This window comes from Etheostoma spectabile, chromosome 2 (assembly GCF_008692095.1).
Source record: "Etheostoma spectabile isolate EspeVRDwgs_2016 chromosome 2, UIUC_Espe_1.0, whole genome shotgun sequence".
NCBI lineage: Eukaryota > Metazoa > Chordata > Actinopteri > Perciformes > Percidae > Etheostoma > Etheostoma spectabile.
Genome location: NC_045734.1, coordinates 5,442,064 through 5,449,210, shown reverse-complemented (window position 1 = coordinate 5,449,210; position 7,147 = coordinate 5,442,064). Strand labels below are relative to the sequence as shown.

General features: G+C 42.3%; 1 protein-coding gene and 1 long non-coding RNA gene across 5 annotated transcripts in view; one reads left to right on the top strand and one right to left on the bottom strand.

Moving 5' to 3' along the window:
• The window catches only part of sh3pxd2aa (SH3 and PX domains 2Aa), a 167,093-nt gene that overhangs the window by 63,639 nt on the left and 96,307 nt on the right, over positions 1-7,147 (bottom strand). The window lies entirely within an intron of this gene.
• The window catches only part of LOC116696690 (uncharacterized), a 12,953-nt gene that overhangs the window by 5,150 nt on the left and 656 nt on the right, over positions 1-7,147 (top strand). The gene's annotated exons all lie outside the window — the stretch shown is intronic.

Here is a 7,147-nt window from a genome sequence, read left to right as displayed (position 1 = left end):
TCTGGCTCAGGTTAAACTCTTTGTAAAACATGAACAAACACAAACAATGAATGCCACATAACTTTCTTTTATTATGCCGTTTGACAGTCGGTTACAACGGGGAAAGAACATAAATAAACTACTTTAACATAGATTTCTTTAGGACTTTATTATGTGGTATTGGTATAAACTCCAGTACTTCCCGATGCCAGCGTTTTAGTTTTAGGTACTGCTCTCTAAAGCGTGGCTTTCTTTTACGTTGAAAAAGTCTGGTAAAATTGTAAATTACTATTGGATCAAAAACAAATGTTCTTATTATCTGTAAAATAAGCATGTGACCCGTTTCAACTCCACCCCTCAACGACTCTGAATCAAAAGGAAGAATCGGAATTGGAATTAGAATTGTTAAAATCAAAACGATGCCCAACCTTTTCACATGGAGGAGAAGCAACACTTCTCCTGCATTCTCGCGTGGATCCGGGTCTACTACGCTCCTCATGTGAAGGTAAAAAGCTCAGAGATTAAACGCCAGGCGATCAATGTGAGGTAACCATGGAGATTCTGTGTACTAGAGTAGGGGTGTGCAAAAAAAATCGATTCACATTTATGAATCGATTCAAGCTCTACCGATTCAAAATCGATTGATAGAATTCTCAAAATCGTTCTTCCCGTTTTGTGATGGCGTTTATACTGTCACATGGGAAAAGTAACTACATGTTCATACTCTGAATCGTTCTTGTTTTTTTAAAATTCAGAATCGTTTTTGAATCGAAAATCGATAATATCGAATCGAATCGTGACATTTTCGTGCACTGCTACACTACTGTATCCATGCCATAGAACTGGATGAGATTAGCTGACTGTGGTTTCATAACATCCCTAATCACAGGCTGATTTATAACAAATAGTGGCAAGCCTAGTCTTTCCTAACAACAGACTGTTATTGTTAATAGCTAAAGTTAGCTAAATTAGCATAGCCATAATTGCGGGCGTTGCCCGATAAATCCAGTCTTGGGCCGATGCTCTGACAAGCAGAAGCCCCGCTGTCTATGTCCTGATAACTGTTCAACCCGCCCGCTCGCCGCTCATTGAAAATGAATTACGAGGCGCGACAATCACTTCCCTTGTGAAAAGGCCTTAAGGGTGATGAAATGAGGTCGTTAGCCGTGTCTAGCCTATTAAAGAAAATACTGAGCTCTGAATAGAAGAATCCCCCACACCCCCCCTACACCCACACCCCCACCCCCCGGGCCTTGTGTTGCACTTCTTTGCAAGTCTAAAGGTTTTATTGCGATTAGATTAAACTATAAACTCCGATTACTATCTTATATAAACTTTTAGTAGCTTAAAAAGAAAAATAATTGTAAAACTGGTCTGTGAAGGCAATGGCTTTGCTCATTAACCATATGAGTGGGTTGGCAGATAAAGAGCTAATCAATGTGTTTACAAGTATTAGCATAATGGCTGCAAGTTAATGACGCTCAATGGCTCCCTGCTAAGATAGCCTACAAAACCAGTAAATAAAGACTTCCCGAGATTATCGTTTTGGCCTCTCTCTCTCTCTCCACCGCCTCTAATTGAACTCCACACCCCAGTTCATCCCTCAGCGTTGCCAAATCCGGACCTCAGACCCAACCCTCCCACCTCCTCTAAGCCCCTCTAGAGCCCCAAATTACCCTCAGCCATCCCTTGTATTTTAGCCCTCATGGCCACGACAAGGCTAAAGCTCACTGCGGGCATTCACACTCCAGATGGAGTTAAAGTAATCAATTGACGTCTAAACTCTCCTGTACACGGCGTGCAGACGCTCGGAGACACATGCAGGCTGCAGATATACAAAATAAGTGCTGAGGATGTTTTAGGCAAATAACCACACATAAGTTTCCTTCCTATGTGGGGAGTGCCAAGGCCCTGATATACTTGGCAGGAAAGTGCACAGTTTAATTACTACACTGGGTGTGCTGTGGCTGTGTACTATCCAGGGCTACAGTCGGACATGTGCGGTCATACATTTTGGTCTGTGTGTGGACCAGTGGTGGAAGAAGAAGTCTGATCTTTTACGGGCGCCTGGGTAGCGCACCAGGGAGAGCAGGCACCCATATATGGAGGTGTGCTCCTTGACGCAGCAGCCCCGGGTTCAGTTCCGACCTGCGGCCCTTTGCTGCATGTCATTCCCCCTCTCTCTCCTCCTTCATGTATTCAGCTGTCCTATACAAATAAAGGCCCAAAATGCCCAAAAAAGAATCTGCAAAAAACTCCATCACTACCAGTGTTGCGTGTAGCGCGTCCCAGTAGCGCAACTACTTTTCGGGTAAAAAGTAGTGTAACACGCTACTACTGAATATTTGCGAGACAACCACCATTTAACTCGAATACTGTATAGTTCCCCTTTAATGTATTGAAGGTACAAGTTCTAAATGCAGAATAATCCTCACATTTTAGAAACTGGAAACGACATGGCTTGAATGTAACGGACGATCATTAATATTTAAAAGTTACGCAGTAAAGCTTTAATTTGTAAAATAACTAGTAACGAAAGCTACCAGATTATTGTAGTGATGTAAAAAGTACAAAATAGGAGTAGAATTATAAAGTGGCATGAAAAGAAAAGAACTTGTGTAAGTACTTGTGTAAATGTACTTAGTTACATTCCACCACTGGTGTGGTCAATCTGCACAGACACATGGGCAGGTAATGAAATATACATATCATGGACTCTTGGGGCTAAGCGGATGCTTTAGTATAATTTGAGCTTCACTTACCACATTCAATCCATTTATCTTACCTCTCTCCACTACAACCATATCCTGACCTTATCCTAACTATCCTATCCTTATTGTACTTATATTCTTATTTAGGATAAATAAAGTCCAAATGGGCATGGTGTGGAGTACAAACAACATATACAGTGTAATGCAACAGTGGCACACACAATAAATCTTTTTTATAAAGGACAACGCCAGAAAAGAGAAGGCATGGAATTTAATTGGATGGGTGCTTATGTTGAAAAGGTATATACTAGCTTAATAAACATGTGATTGTTCTGTAAAGTACTTGTAGAGAGCATTTTACTGACAGTTGGGCAGCAAGAAGCTCCACTTCTGAGGCGCTCCCGGTGTGGTATGGCACGTGGCGGAGGACGGAACAAAACAACAAACACGTTTCTGTGCCTGTTTTAGTGGTCATAAACTCAACTTAAAATAAGTAAGAGGAAGAAATATGTTTCTTCTTTTTAAATACAATTTTCCTGTCAATATCAGTGACAGAGCTGGCCACACTTACGCCCCAATACTCCTCCCTCACTCAGGAACACCAACACATTATCACCAACTTATTCCTAATTAGACCCAAAACACCAAATCTGTCTTCATCCTGTCACCAGGGACAACCCTGCGACTTAGGCAATCCCTTGTCAAGAGCCCAAAACCTGACCAATCACATGAGTTCATGACTTATCCCAGTAATAATCTGATAATCTTGCAGCATCTCTCGCTTGGAGGCACAAGCCAAGGTCGATCCCTATTGTTATTCATGGGGTGGGTTGTGAGGAGGCATGATGAATGATAACACCAGCCGTATCTCTCACTACGGGAGCCTATGGGGGCAGTGGCCGATACTTTCATCATGGCTGAAATGCGGTATGCGCATATTAATTGAGGAATTTGTCACCGTTATGGTCTGCAGAGGACAGAAAATGCCATTTAGGCTGATAGTTATATGATTGCTATACCACGGCCCAGACAGATTAAACAAATCACAGCCTTCGTCCCATGTAAATTGACTCGATAAAAATGCAAGATGCTGGGCAATAAAACGCTAAGTAAGAGAAGAAGAAAAAAATCATGTCTCACAAAAAAAAGGGAAAAAGGGGAGTCTAGCTTTGGAGAGAAATTCCATCCAGTGGAAATAGATCTTACACAGGAAGAGTGTGTGTGTGTGTGTGTGTGTGGGGGGGGATGAACACATATGCAGAAAGAACAACAGAAAAAAGACCCAGAGAAATGCTTGAGAAGCTGGTCAGACAGTGGATACATTTATAAAGGAAGGGAAGGGAAGCACTGGAGAGGATTGTGAGTGGACAACGGATTAGACCAGTGGCTGAACTGGACACAGCAGCTGAAGGTGCAGATAAACTCCATTTGCACTGGGAAGCACACCACCATGTGGAGAGTCAAGAGTGGAATAAGAGATACTGTGGCTTGATCGAAGGCTGTGGTTCTTACATTGTTGTCCGTCATTTGATGCAAATGTATTTCATAGGCCTGTAACAATTATTACATAATTGCATAATAGCATTTTTTTTTACCTAATCGCCAATTCTTTGTTTAAAAGCAATTAACTGCTAACATTAGCTAAGGGGAATGACTGGGGATGGTAATTGTCCGTTTTTATGTTCATTTAAGAAGAAATAAAAAACACAAAGTTTTACGATAAAGAGGCATGGTTTCATTCATAAGCTGTGTATTTGTGTTATTACATCATCTGCGTCACATGACAGTGATATAATCAAAAGATGTATCCCGGAATTAATTTTAAACTTGAATTTGGTTACAAAGTAATACATAAATAAATATTTTAAGATTTGAATGAAGGGAGGCAATAATATTGTTACTCACAATTATTTCAGACAATTAAAAAGTACTGGAAAGTAAAATTTGGAATTGTTACAGCTCTAGCATTGCAATACATAGAGCAGTGCTTCCCAACATGGTATGAGTGTGATTCTTTAAAGACGTCAGAGGGGGACAAGCAGGTTAAAAGTTGGGAAGAAAACTCCTAAACACTGTCTAACTTGCAAAAAAATAAAGTTTAGTAGTAGGCAACATATCGGTAATAGACCATCTTCAATCTTTTGTCTTTAAACAATACATTCAAAGCACAAATTGGCAACACAATTCAGGACAAAACGTATAGCAGAGGAGTGCAGACTCATTGTGTGTGAGATGTGACAGGTTGTGTCAGGACAGACAGGTGTGCAGGACAAATAAGGCTAGCAGTGAACCAGGAAAAATACAGTGAATGTTTGGTGCAGAGAAATAAATGCCACAGCTCCTCGCCAGCCAAGCTAAGTTTCTGAGTTCTGTTCATGTGTTCGGCACCGGCTGAATACAGGGACGTGGAGCTTATTGTCCCAAGGTTAGCTTCAACCCCCCCTCCCTCGGTTTTCCGGATGAATGACGCAGCAATCTGATACACAAGTGTTCTGTAAAATAAGATCACTCCATGCCATGCACTGTTATTCAGATCTATTTATAATGCTATTTACTTTGATACAGGCGCTAATGAAACCAAATGTGTATCTCGTAAATTATCCCACTAATAATACCCAGAATGGTACCAAACTTCTACGGTAGTACAAATAGGTGTTTTACTCATAAAACGACGTATCTTTCCTACCGTAGTAAGGTAACAATGAGCTACAAACAGCCGTCCTCCAACCTGGAGAAATAATATTGGTCTATACGAGCAGTCGGCGTTGAGACGGGAGTAAGACGAGAGTTTAGGGACCGTCTACAAACCACAACACCAAAAAGAGATTTACTGATTAAGTAAGGTGGTGTCTCCAAACTTATTTTTTAACTAGCAGGAGATAAGTTATAATTGAGGTAAGTTTGGAGAGACTACTTTATTTCTGCTGCAGGACATTTTTAAAAGCAGACAAAAAAAAACAGAGATCAAGCTAAAGGTCCATTCAAAATGCATTAAACATCAAGGACGCTCGGCTTCAACAGAAGCAACTGATTGCACAAGAGTGACATCAGATTGGAGTCTGGCTTCCCACTGAGCGGCAGTACTTTGCTCCGCAGACAGGGGTCGGTGTCCCTCAAACGCAGCAGAGGGGGAGAGGAAACAGTGGCTGATGGTGGGATGTGCTCAGGGTCGGTGTGCTTTCTGAGCTTTGATTTATGGGATTGATTCCTGTGCTACACTGTGAGGCACGAGGCCCTTTTTTTCTAATTAGATCATAGTCAGAAAATTCAATCTTACACGGGAGGAGGACAGGTCTTGGCTATTGTCGAGCATGACTCATTTGATGAGATTTTATGGAGACAGTATATAAGAAATAGGATGTCACAGTTTGATCCTGTCAAAAGAAAACAAACAGGCAAGGAATAAAAACAGCCTCTCACTCTGCTGTTTCCGACCCCCAATCCGCTTCATCTCCTTTCTCCTTTTCCAGGAAGTGATGAAGTGGACATATTTCATCACCCTGGTAGCTACAGCTGTCCTGGCCCCGCTCTATTTATCACACTCGTGTACAGTCCGGCCCTCCCAAAGCTATTACTGTAGCAAGCAAAACCCCACCTTGACAACACCCTGTGAGTAAGCGTGCGAGAAAGAGAGCACAAGTGAGTCAAACCTCGCATTGGGTGGGTGGGTGAATGAGTGCATCCATGTAAGATGATGGCAAGAGACAAAATAGAGCAGCAGAGACTGTAGAACACAGATAGACGGGAGAAGCACAGAAATAACCTGACAAAAACAAGGCGGCTGCACACAACAAGACAAGCAAGAGCAATTTAGTCTTGGAATAAAACGCTATTCTCCAGGCGCTGTATCTCTTTGGGTATGTACACAAACATTTTGTAATATAATTGCATGAAGTATACACTACAACCGCTCCATTTCAGACGGATTGATAAATGCTCACACATGAGAGCACATACATGTACACAAAACCCATAGGCCACACGCTTGGCTGACCACTCCTCAACACACTGACACACTTAAAGGGTTTAACCCCATCTAAGGCGGTGCTGCTGCGCACTGCTCCTGCTGTGTGGCCTCAAGTGAGTGCTATTGATTCTAATAGTGAGGGGAATGGGGCAGCTTATCCATTAAGGCTGAGTGAGTCTGCCTCCTGAATCCTGCTCGCTGCAGATGGAGTGGAACGAACAAATGACTGGGAGGAGAAAGACACAGGTGGGAGACTGGGAGGGGAGGAGAGAGGGAAATGATGCTGTATGACTTTTGGACAATGGCGAGGAGAGAATGAGTACTAGTTTGGAAGAGAAGGGGGAAAAAGTAAGGAAAGAGGAAGGAGTTTAAAGGTCCCATGGCATGAAAATGTCACTTTATGAGGTTTTTCAACGTGAACATGCGTTCCTCCACCCTGCCTATGGCCCCCCAGTGGCTAGAAATGGTGATAGGTGTAAACCGAGCCCTG